The sequence below is a fragment of the Urocitellus parryii genome, chromosome X, assembly GCF_045843805.1.
Source record: "Urocitellus parryii isolate mUroPar1 chromosome X, mUroPar1.hap1, whole genome shotgun sequence".
NCBI lineage: Eukaryota > Metazoa > Chordata > Mammalia > Rodentia > Sciuridae > Urocitellus > Urocitellus parryii.
The window spans coordinates 81,678,807-81,700,324 of record NC_135547.1 but is presented as its reverse complement, the minus strand read 5'-3'; positions in this window follow the sequence as shown (position 1 = coordinate 81,700,324).

The window sequence follows — 21,518 nt, the reverse complement described above, 5'->3', positions numbered from 1 at the left end:
AACCCTAACCCTCCTTCTAGCCCTAACCCTAGTTCAATCCCTAAATCTTACCCTAAACATAACCCTAGCCCAAACCCTAAACCTCACCTTAACTTTAGCCCTAATCCTAACTGTAACCATAGCCCAAAATCTAGCTCTAACTCTATCCATTGCACTAACCATAACCCTAAAACTAATGCTAACCCTAGACCTACACCTAACCCCAACACTTCCCTAGCCCTCACTGTAATGCTAAACCTCATCTTAGCCCTAAACCTAGCTCCATCCCTAACCCTTACACTTATCCTAACCCTAACAGTAACCCAAGGCCTAACCCTAGTCCTTACCCCAGCCCTAATTCCAACCTTAACCCTCGCCCTAACCCTAGCTCGAACCACACCCATTACCCTAACCCTAAACTTAACCCTTATGATAACACTAGACCTAAAGCTAAACCTACCCTAACCATAAACATAAACCTAACCCTAGAACCAGCAGTGAACTTAACCCTGCCCATAAATCTAAGCTAGTTAAAATCCTAACCCTAATTCTAAACCTAAAACTAAGGCTAACCTAAACCTAACCCTATCTTTAACCTGATATCTAAACCTATTACCCTACTGTAATTCATTTCTCTCCTTGTTTATTTTCCCATTCCCCTCCCAACCTCTTATATGTAGTTTGGTATAACAATGAATTATAGTAGATGGGGTAGAGAGAGAAGATGGGAGGGGAGGGGAGGGGGGATAGTAGAGGATAGGAAAGGTAGCAGAATACAACAGTTACTAGTATGGCATTATGCAAAAATGTGGATGTGTAACTGATATGATTCTGCAATCTGTGTTTGGGGTAAAAACGGGAGTTCATAACTCACTTGAAGCCTATGTATGAAATATGATATGTCAAGAGCTTTGTAATGTTTTGAACAACCAATAAAAAAATAAAAATAAAAAATAATAAACCTATTACCCTAACCCTAATGATAAACCTTGCCCTAATTATAACAATAACCATGACCATAAACCTAGACCAAACTCTAAATTAACCTTAGCCATAGCAAAAATCCTAGCTCAAACCCTCCTAATCCTAACTATAACCCTCGCCCTAACCCTGACCCTAACCCTAATTCTAGCCCTAATCTTAAACATTACCCTAGCCCTAACCCTAGGTCTAACCCTATAACAATAATCATAACCCTAATGTTAACCCTAAGCCTAACCCTAAACCTATCACTATCTTAAACCTAACCTGAACCCTAAACCTAACACTATCCATTAACTTAACCCTAATTCTAACCTTAATGCTTATTTGAGCCTTAACCCTAAAACTTAACATAACCCAAACCCAAAGCCTGACTCTGAAACTAATATTACCCTAGCTCTTATCTGACACTTTCCCTAAACTTAACACTTTAATTTGACCCAGCCATAAACCTAGCCCTAAAAATATCACTAAATATAAACCTAGACCTGATATTAGTAGTAGCCCTAATTCTTGCCCTAAATCTAACACAAAACCTAGCCCTAATCCTTGGCTCTAGACTTAATCCTAAACCTAACCATAACCCCAACCATAACCCTAAAGCTAATCATAAAACCTGCCCTAACCCTAACCATAGCACTAAAACAAAACCAAGCAACAGGCCTATCATTAACTTTAACTTAAAACCAACACTAGTGATACATCTAGATCTAACCCTAGCCCTAATTCGAGTCCTAATCATAACCTTAAAATTAACTATGAACCTGAATTATATTCTAACACTCATCCTAGCTCTAAACCCCACCCTAAACTTAAACTGAACCCTAAAAGTAACCCTAGCTGTAATTCGAGTTTTAACCCTAACCCTACAATTACCCCTGATCTGACTGATATCCTAAAAATAACTCTAGCTATAAATATCACCCTAATCTTAAACTTAATCCTAAAACTTGACCTCTCCCTACTTTTAACCTTAATTGTAACTCTAGATCTTATATTAGCCAATGCCCTAACCCTAGCTTTAAACCTCACACAAAATCGAGTCCTAATCTGAGCCCTAAACCTAGCTTTGACCCTAACCATAAACCTAACCCTATCCCTAACCCTATGCCTTACCCCGAGCAAAACCTTAAACCAAGTGATAACCCTAGATCTATTTCTAATCCTTAGGCTAACCAAATCCTAACTCTATTAGTAGTCCTAACCCTAGATCTCATTCTAGCTCTAATGCTATTCAAAACCCTCACCCTAACCCTGACCCTTATTCTGACCATAACATAAACCCTAGGTCTAAACCTGACCCTAACCCTAAACCAAACACTAACACTAGCCCTACTTGTAACCTTATACCTAAACCTAACCCTACCACTAGCTCTAGACCAAAACCTAATCCTAAATCTAGCCCAAACTCTAGCTCGAGACCTAAACAAAATCCTAGCGCTATCCCTAATAAAAACCTTTAGCTAAGCCAAACACTAACTCTATGCCTAGACATAAACCTCGCCCTAATTCTGGTTTTAACCCTAACTTTAACTCTAACCCAAACACTGACCCTGCCTTTACCACTAAACCTACCTTTAAACCTGAAACTAACCAAAACCTAAACCTAATTCTACACCCAGCCATAACCCTAATCCAAAAACTATCCCTAGTCATAACCCTAGATCTTACATTAGCCATAGCCCTATCCCTAGGCCTAAACCTAACACTAAAGCTAGAGCTAATTTTAGGCCTAAATCTAGCCCTAAGCATAACCCTAACCCTAACACTACCCTATACTTAACCCTAGTTTTCGCCTTAGTGCTAAGATAGCTCAAAGCCTAACCTTTACTGGAAACATAAACTTAGACCTATCCCTAATTATCACCATAACTCTAGCCCAAATTCTAAACTTAACCTAGCCCTAAACCTAGCTCAAAACCTACCCATTACCCCAACCCTACACCTAAGGTTATTGACAATCCTGGCCCAAAGCCTAATGCTAACCAAAAACTTAAATGGAAAAATAACCACAGACAGAACACTAAAATTAACACTCAGCATAGCCCTAACTCTATATCAAACCATAAATCTAATCATAAACCTAAACTTAACCATAGTTCTAATCATAAACCTATCACTAATTATACCTCTAAACCAAATCTAAACCTAACCTAACCCTATCCGTTAACTTAATCCTAACCCTAACATTAATGATAACCCTAGCCCTAACTCTAACACTAACCCTAAACCAAGCATAATCCTATCCCTAGAACTAACCCTAAACCTAGCCCTAAACCTAGCTCAAAACCTAACCTTTATGCTAAACCTAAACCTAAACCTAACCCTAACCCTAGTTCTCACACTAATTCTAACCCTTACTCAAGGCATATTCCTAACCATAACTCCAGATCTAACCTATGCTCTAACCCTATCGATTACTAAAAGCATAACCCTTACCCTAATGCTAACCCTAAGCTTAACCCTAACCCTATCACTAATGCTAACCGTATCAATTACCCTAAACCAAACCTGAACCTTAAAACAAACCCTAAATATATCCTAATGCTAACACTAATGCTAATTTGAGCCATAAATCTAAATCCTTACCTAAGCAAAATCCTAATCATAATTATTCCCTGAGCTCTAAATCTGACCCTTACCCTAAACCTAACCCTTACAATAGATGTATAAGCCTAACCCCAAAACTATCTTTAACCATAACCCTAGACCTGATATTAGCCCTAGCACTAATCCTAGCCGTGAATCTAAAACAAACACTAGCCCTCATCCTAGCCATAAAACTTGCCTTAATCATAACTCTAACCCCAACCCGAACCCTAACCCTAACTCTAACCCTCACCCTACATCTTAACCTAGCTACAACACCATTCTTTATCCTAAACTTAAACCGAACCCTATTCTTATCGCTAGGCCTAAAATGAACACTAACCCTAGCTCTAATCCTTACCCTAATTTAACCTTATCCCAAACCCTAACTCTAATTTTAGCCCTATCACTAACTCTAGCTCTCACACTAGCCCTATCCCTAGTTCTAACCTTATCCCTAACCATAACGATAACCCTGGCCCTAACCCTTGCCCTATCGTTAATTCTAGCTTAATCCTAGATCTTAACCTAACTATAAATATAACCGTATACCTAAGTTGAAGCCTAAAACTAAGACTAGCCCTAACCCTAATACTAATTGTAAAACTAGCCCTAACCCTAACCCTAGGACTAAAACAAAACTGAGCAATAGACCTAACCCTAATCCTTAACTTAAACCAAAACCACAATTACTATGAGAACTAATCCTAGCCCTAATTGAGTCCTAACCATAACCTTAAAACTATCCCTGAACTTGATTCATATTCTAACACTCACCCTAGCTCTAAACATAATGCTAACATTAAACCAAATACTAACATTAAACCTAGCCCTAATTCAAGTCTTAACTCAAACCCTAAAATTAACCCTGACCCTGACTCCTATCCTAAAAAATAACTCTAGCTCTAAATATCACCCTAACCTTAAATCTAACACTAAAACTAGAACTACCCCTAACCCTAACTCTAAAGCTAACCCCAATTGTAACCCTGGTTCTTACATTACCTGTTGTCCTAACCCTAGCCCTAACACTAACACAAAACTAGCCCTAATTGGAGCCCTAAACCTAGCTTTAACCCTAAACCTAACCCTACCCCTACTCCTAACACTAGGTTTAACCATCTCCCAAGCCCTAAGAAAAACCCTAATACTAATGGTAACCCTAGACATATCCCTAATCCTCAGGATAATCAAAACTCTCACCATATTAATAGACCTAACAGTAGCCCTCATTCTAGTTCGAACCTTATCCCAAACTTTAACCATAATCCTGACCCTTATTCTGATCATAACACTAATCTAGGTCTAAGCCTGACTCTAATGCTAGACCAAACTGTAACACTAGCCCTATCAGTAAACTTATACCTAAACCAGAGCCTATCACTAGCTATAGGCATAAACCTAATCCTAAATCTAGCCTTAACTCTATCTCTAGACCTAAACAAAACCTAGCCTTAGCCCTAACAATAACGCTTAACTTAACGCAATGACTAACCCTCCCCATACATAAACCTAGTCCCAATTCTTGCTTTAACCTTATCTCTAACTCTAAACTGAACACTGACCCTGCCTTTAATACTAAACCTATCTCTAATCCTGACCCTAACCAAAAACCTAAACCCAACACTAGACATAGCCATAACCCTAACCATAAAATTAGCCCTAATCATAATCCTAGCTCTTACATTACCCATAGCTCTAACTCTATGCCTTAACCTAACGCAAGACCTAGAATGAATTCTAGGCCTAAATCTACCCCTAAGTGTAACTCCAACACTAACCCTAGCCCTAACCCTAACCCTAACCCTAAACCTAAACCTAACCCTAGCCTTAGTCTTAAACCTTACTCAAAGCCTAACCCTACCATAAATATAAACTTAAACCTATATATACCTTACTCTAAACCCTAACACTAGGCCTAACCCTAAACTTAACCCTAGCCCTAAACCTAGCTATAAACCTACACCTTACCTAACCCTACACCTAACTGTATTGAAAACCCTAGCCTTAACCCTAAACGTAACCCTAAACCTAACCAGAAAACTAACAATAGACCTAACCCTAAAAGTAACACTCGCCATAGCACTAACACTAGCTCCAAACCTGGCCCGTACCATAAACCTAAACATAATAATAGCCTTAAAATTAACCCTAAAATTAAATCTAACCCTGAACCTAAACGTAAACCTACATTTAACCATATCCATTACCTAACCCTTTTCCTAACCCTAATGATAATCCTAGACCTAAAACTTAACTCTAACCCTAAACCTACCATAATTATGTCCCCTAAGGCTGAACCTAATCCTCGACCTAGCCTTAGCACTAACACTAGCTCAAACCCTAGCCCTTACCCTAAACATAACCCTAGCCCAAATCCTAACCCCAATCCTAGCCCTAATCCTAACCGTAAAAATAGCCCAAACTCTAGCTCTAACTCTAACCATTTCCCTAATCATAACCCTAAACCTAATGCTAAACCTAGCCCTAACAGTAAACCTAACCCTAACTCTATCCCTAGCCCTGATTCTATCCTGAAGCCTAACCTAGCCCTAACACTTATTCAATCCCTGACCCTTACACTTAACGTAACCATAAGAAAATGATAAGCCTAACCCTAACCCTAATCCTAAACCTAGCCCTAACCCTAAACTTAAAACTAGACTTAATCTTAGCTCTAACACCATTAATTACCCTGACCCTAACCATAAACGTCATGATAACCTTAGCCCTAACCCTAAACCTACACTTACCCTAACTGTAAACCTAATCCTAGACCTAACCATAAACCTAACCCTTGCCATAGTTCTAACCCTAGTTCAAACCCTAACAATTATGCTAAACTTAACACTAAACCTAGTCATAAATCTAAACTAAAACCTAAACCTAACCCAACATCTAAACCTGTCCATTACCTTAACCCTAATGATAACCATAATTCTAACCCCAGACCTAATCCTAAACCTAACCATATACTTAGCATTAACCCTAGCTCAAACCCTAAATCATACCCTAAACTTAACCTTAGACTTAATTCTAACCCTAACCCTAACTCTAGCCCTAATCCTAAACATAACGCTATCCCTAACACTAGCTCTAAACCTATCCATTACCCTAATGATTATCATAAACCTAATACTAAACCTAGGCCTAACCCTAACCCTATATATTACCCTAAAAATAATCTGAGCCCTAAACCTAACCTGAAGCCTAAACCTAACCTTATACTTTATCCTAACTCTAACTCAAACCTAATGCTTATTTGAGCCATAACTCTAAACCTCAACCTAACACAAATCCAAAACCTGACTGTGACTATTATAATACTCTTAGCTCTCAACTTGAACTTCACCCTAAATCTAACACTGACACTAAACCTAGCCATAAATCTTACCTAAAAACTATCCCTAAATCATAACCCTAGACATGATATTAGCCCTAGCTCTAATTCTTTCCATAACCCTAACACAAATGCTAGCCCTCATTCTAGCCCTAAACCTAGCCTTGATCCTAACCAAAACCCTAACTTTAGCCCTATCCCTAATTTTATCCCTCCCCCTATTTCTGACCCTTGCTATAACCCCATTCCTTCCCCCAAGTCTAACCCTAACTCTAACTCTAGACATAACCCTTACACTAATCCTAGACATGATCCTAGACCTAATTTAGCCCTAACCCTACCACTAGCACTAAGACTAACTCTAACTCTCGTCCAAGCCCTATTTTTAGATCTAACACTATTCCTTACAATAACCCTAACACTTGCCCTAACCTTAGCCCTAACACTAGCCCTAGCCCTAACCTTAGAACTAACCATAACTCTACATCCAACCTTAACCCTAAGCCTAAACCTCACAATAACACTAGTCCTAACACTAACACTAATCCTAAAACTAGCCCTAATCTAGTTCAAGATCTAAAACAAAACCGAGTCATAGCCCTAACCCTAACCCTTAACCTAAACCAAAACCTAACCCTACACCTAGCCCTAACCTTAGCCCTAATTCCAGTCCTAACCTAAGCCTAAATCTAACCTTGAGCCTGACTCTGACCTTACACTAACCCTAGCTCTAACATCTCTCTAAAAGTATACCTAACCCAAAAACTAGAACTAGCCCTAACAGTGACCCTAAAAGTAGCCCTAATCATAAATCTAGTTCTTATATTAGCCTTAGCCCTAAGCCTATCCTAACTTAACCCAAAACCTAGCCCTAAACTGAGCCCTACATCTCCTTTTAACCCTAACCCTAACCCTAATCATTAACCTAAACCTAAATCTAATCCCAAAACTGGTCCTAAACCTAAACTTAAACCTAGACTTAATCCTAACCATAATCCAAGCCCTAACTCTAGCTCTAATCCTATCCATTACGATAAATATAACCCTAACCCTAATGCTAACCCTAGCTCTAAACATAACCCTAATCCTAAATCTAGACCTGACACTAACCCTAACCCACCCTAGCCCTAAACATAGCTCAAAACCTAACACTTACCCTAGACCTAACCATACCCTAACCCTAGACCTAACCCTAACCCTAACCCTAGCTCTAATCCTAACTATAATCCTAACCCTACCTTATCCATTACCCTAAACATAAACCTAACCCAAACATAGCTCTAAATATAGTTTTAACCCCACCCATTACCCTAACCCTAACTATAAATGTCATGATAGCATTAGCCCTAACCCTAATACTATTCTAACCCTAACTGTAAACTTAATCCTTATCCTAACCCTAAACTTACACTAAAACTAACTGTAAAATTAAACCTACACCTAACCATAAACTGAACTCTTGTCATAGTCCTAATCCTAGCACAAACCCTAACAGTTACGCTAAACCTAACACTAACTCTAGTGCTAAACATAAATCTAACCCCATCTATTTATGCTTAACCCTAAACCTACCGCTAACACTAACCTTATTCTTACCTAAACCTAACCTGAACACTAAACCTAACCCTATCAATTACTCTAACCCTAACCCTAACCCTATGGCTAACTTGAGCCATAAAATTAAACCAAAACTTAACCCAAACTCTGAACAAGACACTGACTCTAATAACACACCTAGCTCTAAAACTGACCCTTACCCTAAACATAATCCTTAAACTAGACCTAGCCATAAAACTAACACTAACAGTATCCCTAACCATAACCCTAGACCTGATATTAGCAATCTACCTAATTCTTGCCTTAAAATAACACAAAGCGGAGCCCTCATCCTAGCCCAAACCTAGCAGCTAAACCTAACCTGAACCCTAACTCTAGACCAAACCCTAATTTCAAACTTCGCCCTAGTTCTGAACCTAGGTATAACCATATCTTTTCCCCTAACCCTAACTCTAACACTATCACCAACACTAAACCTAGCCCTAACACTAGGCCTAATCCTAACACTAACCATAGCTCTAATCCTAGCCCTAATTTATTGCTAACTGTAATCCTAACTCTAACCTTAGCCCTAAGACTAACCCTAACTCTAGCCCTAGACCTATTTCTAGTACCAACCTTATTTATTGCCTAACCCTAACACTGATCCTAAACTGTCCTAAACCTAGCCATAGTCCTAAACCAGAACTAACCCTAACTCTAAACCTAACCCTAACTCTAAACCTAAAACTCACCCTAACACTAGCCCTAACCCTAATTCTAATTTGAAAACTAGCCCTAACCCTAGTCATGGCCCACAAACAAAACTAATCTATAGCCCTAATCCTAACCCTTAACCTAAACCAAATCCTAATTCTAAACCTAGTCCTAAACCTATCCGTCCAACTAACACTGACCCTGACTCTGATCCTAAAACTAACTCTAGCTCTAAATATCAACCTAACCCTAGACCTAAACCAAACACTAGACCTAGCCCTAATCCTAAACCTAAAACTATCTCTAACTGTAAAGTTAGTTCTTACATTAGCCAGAGCCCTAACCCTAACACAATACCTAGCGCTAATCTGACCCTCAACTCTAGCTTTAACCCTAAGCATAACCCTAACACTAACCCAAACACTAGCTCTAAACCTACTCCTTAGCCTAAGCCAAACTCTCACCCTAATGCTACCCTAGTTCTGACCCTAAACCTTAGCTTACCCCAAACCCTAACCCTATTACTAATCCTAACCCTATCCCTAATTCTGTCTCTAACCCTAACCCGAAGCCTAAGCCCAGCCCTTCCCTTATTCTGATCCTAAAACTAACCCTAGGTTAAAGCCTGACCTTAACACTAAACCAAACCCTATCACTAGCCATACCAGTAAACCTATACCTAAAAATAACCATAACACTAGCACTAGACCTAAACTTAATTCTAAATATAGTCATAACTCTAGCCCTAGTCCTAAACAAAAACCTAGCCCTAGCCCTAAAATAACCATTACCATAAAGCAAAGACTAACCCTAGCCCTAGACTTAAACCTAGTTCTAATTCTGACCCTAACAATAACCCAATGCTAGCCCAAAAAAATGATGCTTACCCTAACACAAATCCTAGCTCTAAATCTTATCCTAACCGAAAACTTAAACCTAACACTAGACACATGTAAAACCCTAACACAAAAAAACTAGCTATAACCATAAACCTAGCTCTTACATTATCCATAGCCATAACACTAGCCATAAATCTCACACAAAACCTAGCCCTAATACAAGCCCTAAACCTAGACTTAAGCATAACCTTAACCCTAACCCTAGCACAAATCCTAAACCTAATGCATGCCCTAGCCCTAATCCTAGCTAAAACTCTAACCCTCACTCTAAACATAATCCTAGCTCTAACCCTAACTCTAACCCTATGCCTCATCCTAACTGAAACCATAGCCCAAATCCTAGCTCTAACTTTATCCATTACCTTAAACATAACCTTAAACCTAATGCTAAACCTAGCCCTAACCCTAAACCTAACTCTGACTGTAGCCCTGATTCTAACCATAACCCTTGTCCTAGCCCTAACCCTAGCTCAAACCCTAACACTTACCCTAAACCTAACCCTAACACTAGCCCTAGATGTAACCCAAACCCTAGCCCTAATCCTAACCTTAACTTAATCCCTAACATTAGCACTAAACCTATTCATTACTCTAAATATAAGCCTAAACCAAATGATAACCCCAGGCCTAACCTGAACCCTATCCCAAACACTAACCCTATACATTACTCTAAACCTAAACTGAACTGAAAACCTAACTATCTATTACTCTAACCCTAACCTTAACCCTAAAGCTTATTTGAGCCCCAACCTTAAACCTTAACCTAAACCAATCCTTAACTCATACTCTGACACTAATAATAACCTAGCTCTATACCTGACCCCTATACTAAACCTAACACTTATACTAGACCTAGCCGTAAACCTATCCCTAACTCTATCTCTAACCATAACCCTAGACCTGACATTAGCCCTAGCCCTTATTCTAGCCCTAAACCTCACACAAACCCTAGCCCTCATCCTAGTCCTAAACCTAGACTTATTCCTAAACAAGACCCTCATCCTACCCCATCCCTAAATATAACCCTCGCCCTAGTACTGAACCTAGCGATATAACCCCATGCCTTTCCCTAAAACTTACCCTAATCTTAGCCCTAAACATACGCTTAACCCTAACACTAATCATAGCGCTAATCCTAGCCCTATTTGAACCCTAACCTTAACCCTACCCCTAACCCTAGCCCTAAGACTAACTCTAACTCTCACCCTAGCTCTATTTCTATTTATAACTCTACTTGTTACCATAACCCTCACAATAGCCCTAACCTTAGCCCTAACCCTAGCCATAGCCCTAACCCTAGATCTAACCATAACTCTAAATCTAACCCTAAACTTAAGCCTAAACCTCATTCTACAACTAGTTCTAACACTATTGCTAATCATAAAACTAGCCCTAATTCAAGCCCTAGCCATAAAACAAATCCCAGCCATTGCTCTAACCCTAAACCTTAACCTAAACCAAACCCTAACACATAACTAGCCATAACCCGGGCTCTAATTCGAATCCTATGACTATTTTTAAACTAACTCTCATCCTGACTCATATCCAAACACAAAACCTAGCTCTAAATGTCACTCTAACCCTTAAACTCATGCTAACACTAGACCTACCTGTAACCCTAACCCTAAAACTAACCCTAATCGTAACCTTAGTTCTTACATTGGCCTTAGCCAAAATCTAGCCCTAACCGTGACACAAGAATAGCCCTAATCTGAGCCCTAACACTAGATTTAACCCTAAACCTAACCCTAATCCTAGCTCTAATGATATCTATTACCCTAAGACAAACCCCATTCATAATGCTAACTCTAGTCCTCATCCTAATCCTTAGCCAACCCCAAACAATAACCCTATTACTAGTACTAATACCAGTTCTCATTTTAGATCTAACCCTAACCTAAAACCTCACCCTAACCTTCACCCTTATTCTGACCCTAACACTAATTATAGGTCTAAATTTGACCCTAAACTGAAACCAAAACCTGAAACTAGCTCTACCAGTAAACTTATACCTAAACCTAACCCTAACACTAACCCTAGACCTAAACCTAATCCTAAATTTAGCTATTACTCTAGTCCTTGACCTAAACAAAAACAGTCCTAGCCCTAACAATAACCCTTAACCTAAATCAAAGGCTAACCCTACCACTACACCTAACCCTAGTCCTATTCTAGCTTTCACCCTAACCATAACTTTTACCTGAACACTGGTCCTGACACTAACATTAAACCTAGCTATAAACCTTACCCTAACCCAAAACCTAAACATAACACTAGACTTAGTGTTAACCCTAACCCTAAAATTAGCTCTAATCAGAACCCTAGATCTTACATTACACATAGCACTAACCCTAGGCCTAAACCTAACACAAAAGTTAAATAACCCTAACCCTAATAGAGGCCTAAACCTACCCTAAGCATAACACTCACCCTAACCCTAACCCCAGGCTTAACCGTAACCCTAGCCCTCAACTTAGTCCTAACCCTAGCTCAAAGACTAACCCTTAGCCCAAATATGACCTTAGCACTATTCCTAACCATAAACATAACCATAGCCCTAATCCTAACCTTAACCCTAAACCTAACACTGCTCTAACCCTAGGCATTAGCCTAACTCTAAATCTAACCCTAATGATAAACCTATCCGAAACCCTAAACAAAACCCTAACCCAAATCATAAACCTATCCCTAGACCTAATCCTAAACCTAAACTTTGCCATAGCCTTACCCCTAATTCAAACCCTAACACTCACCTTAAAACCAACAGTAAACCTAGCCCTAAAACTAAACTTAAACCTAAACCTAACCTTAACAATAAAGCTAACCTTACTCTCTCCCAATCTATTACCCTAAACCTAATCCTAACCCTAATGAAAACTCTAGCCCTAACCCTAAACCTAACCCTGACCATAACACTAAACCTAACCCTCGTCCTAGACCTAACCCTAGCACAAAACCTAACCTTTACCCTAAATTGAACCCTAACCCTACCCTAATCTAGGGTTACTAGCCCTAACTCAAAACCTAACCTAACTCTAGCCCTAATCCTAAACTAACCCTAGCCCTAAAATAGATATAACCCTATATATTATCCTTATGATACCCCAAATCCTAATGCTAACCCTAGGCATAACCCTAACCCTTTTGCTAACCCTAAAGCTCTCCATTGCCCTAAACCTTCCCTGAAACCTAAACCTAACACAATCAATTACCGTAATCGTAACCCTAACCCTAATGCTCATTTGAGCCCTATTCCTAAACCTTAACCTAAAACAAACCCTAATCCTGATCGTGACCCTAAAAATACACCTACCTCTAAAACTGACCTTTACCCTAAGCCTAAAACTTACACTAGACCTAGACACAAACCTAACCCTAAAACTACCCCAAACTGTAACACTAGACCTGACATAAGCCCTAGCCCTAATTCTAGACCTATCCATACAATTATCCCTAGGCCTCATCCTAGCCCTAAACTTAGCCTTAATCATTACCCTAACACTAACCCTAGCCCTAACCCTAATTCTAACCCTCACCCTACCTCTAAACCTATCTATAACAACATACCTTACCCTACAATTAACTATAACCCTAGCCCTAACACTACACCAAAGCTGAAAACTAATCCTAGCCCTAATCCTAGCCCTAACTTAGCCCTATTCCTAAAACTAACCAAAACCCTAGGCCTAAGACTAACTCTAAATCTCACGCTAGTCCTAGCCCTAGTTCTAACTCTATCTGTTACCATAACCATAACCCTAGCCCTAACCCTTGTCCTATAGTTAGACCTAGCCCTAATCCTAGATCTAACACTAAATCCAAATCTAACCCTAAACCAAAGCCTAATTCTAACATTAATACTAGCCCTAACCCTAATGCTAATCTTATATCTAGCCCAAAACCTAAACCTAGGACTAAAACAAAACTGAGCGACAGCCCTAACACTAAACCTTAACTTAAACTAAATCCTAACACTACACCTAGACGTAACCCTAGCACTAATTCGAGTCCAAACCCTAACCTTAAAACTTACCCTGACCCTGACTCATATCCTAACACTGACCCTAGCTCTAAAGAACGCCCTAAACATAAACCAACCCCTAACAGTAACCCTAGCTCTAATGCAAGTCATAACACTAACCTTAAAGCTAACTGTGATCTGACTGATATCCTAACAGTCATCAGAGCTCTAAACACAGCCCTCACCCTAAACCGAACAATAACCCTAGCCCTTATTTGAGTCCTAATCCAAACCCTAAAACTAAACTTGATGCTTTGTCATGTCCTAAAAATAAACCTAGCTGTAAATATTACCCTAACCATAAACCTAAACCTAACACTAGACCTACCCCTAACCCTAAAACTAATCTTAATTGTAACCCTGGCTCTTACACTAGCCAATGCCCAAATCTAGACCTAATCCTAACACAAAAACTAGCCCTAATCCGAGATAAAAATTTATATTTAACCCTGAACCTAACCCTAAATCTAGCATTAATCCTAGCTCTAAGGCTATCACTTAACCTAAGAAAAACCCTAACCCTAATGGTATCCCTAGACCTATCTCTAATTCTTAGGCTAACCAAAACTCTAACCCTATTAATAATCTTAACCCTAGCCCTCATTCTAGCTCTAACCCTATCCCAAACCCTAACACTAACCATGACCCTTATTCTGACCCTAACACTAACCCTAGATCTAAAATTGATACTAACCCTAGACTAAACCCTAACACTAGCCCTAGATCTAAAGCAAATCCTAAATCTAGCCTTATCTCTACCCCTAGACCTAAACATAAACCTAGCCCTAGCCCTAACAATAATCTTTAACCTAACTCAAACACTAACCTAAACCTAGACCTCAACATAGTCCTAATGCTGGCTGTAACCCTAACACTAACTCTAACCCAAACACTGACCCTGCCTTTATAGTAAACCTGTCTCTAAATCTGACCCTACCCTAAAATCCAAACCTAACACTAGACCTAGCCATAACCCTAACCCTAAAACTAATCCTAATTGTAACCCTGGCTCTTACATTAGCCAATGCCCAAATCTAGACCTAACACAAAAAACTAATCTAACACAAAAAACTAGCTCTAATCTGAGCTCTAAATTTATATTTAACCCTGAACCTAACCCTAAATCTAGCATTAACCCTAGCTCTAAGGCTATCACTTAACCTAAGAAAAACCCTAACCCTAATGGTATCCCTAGACCTATCTCTAATCCTTAGGCTAACCAAAACTCTAACCCTATTAATAGTCTTAACCCTAGCCCTCATTCTAGCTCTAACCCTATCCCAAACCCTAACACTAACCATGACCCTTATTCTGACCCTAACACTAACCCTAGATCTAAAATTGATACTAACCCTAGACCAAACCCTAACACTAGCCCTATATCTAAAGCAAATCCTAAATATAGCCTTATTTCTACTCCTAGACCTAAACATAAACCTAGCCCTAGCCCTAACAATAATCCTTAACCTAACTCAAACACTAACCTAAACCTAGACCTCAACATAGTCCTAATTCTGGATTTAACCCTAACACTAACTCTAACCCAAACACTGACCCTGCCTTTATAGTAAACCTGTCTCTAAATCTGACCCTACCCTAAAATCCAAACCTAACACTAGACCTAGCCATAACCCTAACCCTACAACTAGCCCTCAACATAACCCTACTTCTTACACTACCCATAGCCCTAACCCTAGGCCTAAACCTAACACAAAACCTAGAGATAATCCTAAGCCTAAATCAAGCCTTAAGCCTAACCCTAACGCTAACCCTAGCCCTAACCCTAGGCCTAAACCTAACACAAAACCTAGAGATAATCCTAAGCCTAAATCAAGCCTTAAGCCTAACCCTAATGCTAACCCTAGCCCTAACCCTAACCTAACTCTTACCTTAGTCCTAACCCTAGCCCAAAGCCTAAACATCACTCTAAACATAAACCTACACCTACCTATTCCTCAATCTAACACTAACCCTAGCCCTAATCCTAAACTTAACCCTAGCTTTAAACCTAGTTCTAAACCTACCCATTACTCTAAACCTAAACCTAACCTTATTATTAATCCTAGGCCTAACCCTAAACCTAAATCTAACTGGAAAACTAATCCTAGACCTGATATTAAACCTCACACTTCCCATAGACCTAACCCTAGATCAAACCCTAACCCTTACTGTAAACCTAAACATAACCATAGTCCTAACTCTAAGCCTAAACCTCAATCTAACGTTAAACGTAGCCCTAAAACTACATATAATTGTATACATTATCCTAACCCTAACACTAACCCAAGTAATGTAACTAGCCCTAATCCTAACCCTAACCCTATGAGTACTATAATCTTATCCCCAGAAGTAACCCTAAACATAACCCTCACCCTAATCCTAACCCTAGCTCAAAACCTAACCCTTTTGCTAAACATAAACCTAAGCCTAAATATAGTTTTAACCCTAACCCTAACCCTAATTCAAGATCTATTCCTAACCATAAACCTAGCCCTAAACTTAGCTCTCATTCCATCCATTATACTAACCATAACCCTTACGGTAATGCGAACCGTAGGCCTAACCTTAACCCTGTCACTAACCCCGACCCTATCAATTACCCTAAACCTAATATAAACTCTAAACAAAACCCTATCAGTACCCTAACCCACACCGTAGTTCTAACTCAAGCCCTAATCATAAACACTAACCTCAAGCAAAATCTAACAATGACCCTGACCCTAATAATTCTCCTAGCTCTAAGGCTTAATTTACATTAAACCCAACATTTACACTACACCTAGCCATAACCCTGATCCTAAAACTATCCCCAATTGTAACCTGAGACCTGACCTTAGCCATAGCCCTAATCCTAGTCCTAAACCTAACACAAACCCCAGCCCTTATCCTAGCACTAAACCTCGCTTTAATCCTAACCCTAAACCTAAATTTAGGTCTAACCCCAAAATTAACCCTAGCCATAATCTTAGCCCTAATTTAGTTCTATTCCTAACCCTAGCAGTAACCCTAGCCTTAAGACTAAATCTAACTCCCACCCTAGACCAATACCTAGTTCAAACCCTATCCCTAACTGGAACCCTAATCCTACCCCTAACCCTAGCCCAAACCCTAGCCCTATCCTAGATATAATTTTAACTCTAAATCAAAACCTAACCCTAAGCCTATCCCTAAATCTAAATCTAACACTAGCCTTAAAACAAAACTGAGCCATAGCCCTAGCTCTAACCCTTAACCTAAACTAAACCTTAACCCTAACCATAACCTTAGCTCTAATTCTAGTTTTAAGCTGAAAACTAGAACTAACACTGACCTTGACTCTGACCATAATACTAACCCTAGTCTAAACATCACCCTAAGGCTAAACCTAAACCTAACACTAGACCTACCACTAACCCTAACCCTAAATTTAACCCTAATTGTAACCCTGGAACTTACATTAGCCTTACCCCAACCCTAGCACTAAGTTAACCCCAAACCTAACCCAAATCCAAGCCTTAACCCAAGTTTTAAACCTAAACCTAATCCTAAACCTAGCCATAATCAAAACCATGACCCTAGCCCTAACCTTACCTCTAACCCTATCCATTGCCTTAACCATAACCCTAGGCCTAAACCTAACCCTATCCCTAATCCTAAACCTATGCACTATTCTAAACCAAACTTAAACCCTAAACCTCATCTTATCATTACACTAACACTAACCATAATACTAATTCGAGCCCTAACATTAAAACATCCCAAACTTCTAACCCAGAACTTGACCCTAATACTACCTCTAGCTCTAAACTTGACCCTAACCCTAAACCTAACCCTTACATTACATGTAGCTATAAACCTTACCCTATAACTATCGTTAAACATAACCTTAGATCTGATATTAGCCCTAGCCCTAATACTAGCCCTAACACTAACATAAATCATAGCCCTCATCCTAGCCCGAAATCTAGCCTTAATCATAACCCTAACCCTAACCATAGCCCTAACCCTAATTCTAACCCTCACCCTATCTCAAAACCTAGCTATAATGTCATTCCTTACCCTAAACTAAACCCTAAACCTAAACATAACGCTTGGCCTAAGGTGAACACTAACCCTAGCCCTAATTCTAGCCCTATTTTTACCCTATCCCTAACCCTAACTCTAACCCTAACCCTAACCCTAGCCCTAAGACTAACTCTAATTCTCACACTAGCCCTATCCCTACTTCTAACCCTATCCATTACCATAATCCTAACCCTAGCCCTAAACCTAACGCTAAACCTATTCATAACCATTGCCTAATCTTTATTCCTAGTCCTAACCCTAGATCTATCCCTAACTCTAAAGCTAACCCTAACCCTAAGCCTAACCCTAACATTAACACTAGCCCTAGCCCTAATGCAAATATTAAAAATAGTACTGGCCCTAACCCTTGCACTAAAACAAACCCGAGCAATAGCCCTAACCCTAAACCTTAACTTAAACCAAACATTAACACTACACCTAGACCTAACCCTAGCCCTAATTTGAGTCCTAATCTTAATCTAACCCTAACTCTGACTCATATCCTAACACTCATTCTAGCTCTAAACACCACCCTAACCCTAAAACAAACCCTTACAGTAACCCTAGATTTAATTCGAGTCCCAACCCTAACCCTAAATATAAACCTGACCCTGACTATTAACCTAACAGTAACACAGCTCTAAATTTCAACCTAACCTTAAACCTAATCCTAATACTAGAGATTTAACCCCTAACCATCACCCTAACCCTATCCCTAAAAACCATAGTTCTTATATTAGTCATTGCTCTAACCATAGCCTTAACCCTAATACAAAACTAGCCCTAATCCGAGCCCTAAACCTAGCTTTATTCCCCAACCCTAGCCCTAATCCTAGTGCTAATCCTATCCCTTACCCTATGCCAAACCCTAAACCTAATGCTAATCCTAATCATAATCCTAATACTAATCCTTAACCTAACCCAAACCCTAAGCCTATCAGTAGGGTTAGGGTTTGGGTTAGGTTAAGGATTAGGATTAAGATTAGGTTAGACCTAATCCTTAAACTAACCGAAACCCTAACCCTAGTCTTCATTCTAGCTCTAACCATAAAACAAACCCTAACCCTAACCCTGACACTTATTCTTACCCTAACACTAATCATTGGTCTCAACCTGAACCTAACCCTAAATCTAACCCTAACACTAGCCCTGCTGGTAAACTTATACCTAATCCTAACCCTAACACTAGCCCTAGACCCAAACCTAATCCTAATCTATTCATAACTCTATGCCTAGACCTAAAGAAAAACCTAGCTCTTGCCCTAATAATTGCCCTTAGCCTAAAGCCAAAAACTAACATTCCCCCTAATCTTAACCCTGGTTCTAATTCTGGCTTTCACATTAACCATAACCCTAAACTGAACACTGACCCTGACAGCAACACTAACCCTAGCTCTAAACATCACCCTAACCCTAAACCTAACACTAAAACTATACTTAGGTCTAACATTAACCCTAAAACTAGCCCTGTCATAACAAAGTTCTTACATTTGCCATAGCCCTACACTATTGCAAAACCTAGCCCTAACCCAGGCCCTACCATAGCTTTAACCCTAAAGCTCACCATAACCTTAACCTTAGCCCTAATCCTAAGCATAACACTAGCCCTATCACTAGTTCTAACCCTATCCATTGCCCTAATGATAACCCTAACGCTTCTGCTAACCCTAGGCTGAACCCTAATCTTATTCTTAACCCTAACCCTATCCATTACCCTACAGCTAACGTGAACTCTAAACCTAAAACTATCATTAATCTATCCCTAACCATAAGGATAACTCGAGCCTTAACCCTAAACCTTAATCTAATAAAAACCCTAACCCTGACCCTGACTCTAATAATACCCATAGCTCTAAACCTGACACTAAAAAGAAACCTGACCCTTACATTAGACATAGCTATAAACCTAACCCTAAAACTCTCCCTAACTGTAACCCTAGACCTGATATTAGCCCTAGCTCCATTCCTAGTCCTAATCCTAACACAAACCTTAGCCAACATTCTAGCCATAAACCTCATCTTAATCATAAACCTTTCCTTAACCATATCCCTAAATCTAATCCTCACCCTAGTCCTAAAAGTAGCTATACTTCCATCCCTTAACCTAAATCTAACCCTAACCATAACCCTAACAGTAACTCTAGCCCTAAATCTAGGCCTACCCCTAACAGTAACCCTAGTTCTAATCCCAGCCCCAATTTAGCCCTATCCCTAACCCAACCCTAACCCTAGCCCTAAGACTAACTTAAACTCTCACGCTAGCCTTATACCTAGTTCTAACCCTATGCCTTACCATCACCCTATACCTAGCCCTAAACTTTGCACTAATCTTAGCCCTATTCTTACCACTACCTCAAAGCCTAGATCTAACCCTAACTCTAAATCTAACCCTAAACCTAAGCCTAAACCTCACACTAGCACTAACCCTAATCCTAAAATTAATCCTAAGACTAGCCCTAACTCTACTCCAAGCCTAAAACAAAACTGAATCATAACCCTAACCCTAACACTTAATCTAAACCAAACCCTAACCCTAAACCTAGCCCTAATCCTATCTCTAATTCTAGTCCTAACCCAAACCTGAAAACTAATCTGGACTCTGACTCTGACCCTAAGATTAAACCTAGCTCTAAACATCATCATAACCATAAACATAACCCTAACACTAGTCTTAGCCCTAATCTTGACCTTATCACTAGCTCTAATCATATTATTACTTTGTACATTAGCTGTAGCCTTAACTTTAGCCTAAACCTAACCCAAAACTTAGTCTTAATCCGAGTCCTAAACCTAGTATTTTAATATTTATTTTTTTGGTTTTCGATGGACTTCAACAACATCTTTATTTTATTGGTATGTAGTGCTGAGGATCAAACCCAGTGCCCTGTGCATACCAGTTGAGCACGCTATTTCTTGAGCCACACCCCCAGCTGCTAAACCTAGCTTTAACCCTAAACATAAATCTAACCATAACCCAAACAAAAGCCCTAATCCTATACATATCCCTACCCCTAATCTTAGGTCTATCCATATTCATTACCCTAATGATAAGCCATTATGCTAACCCTAGGTCTAACCCTACCCTATCCATTACACTAAACCACACCTTAATCTTAACCCTAACCCAAACAAAAGCCCTAATCCTTTACATAACCCTACCCCTAATCTTAGGTCTAACCCTATCCATTACCCTAATAATAACTCTTATGCTAACCCTAGGCCTAACCCTAACCCTATCCATTACACTAAACCACACCTGAACCCTAAACCTAACCCTATCATTACCTTAACCCTAAACCCTAATGATAATTCAAGTCCTAAACCTAAACCAGAAAATAACGCAAACCCTCACCTTGATCCTGACCCTAATAATAAACCTAGTTCTAAAACTGACCCTTAGTATAAACCTATC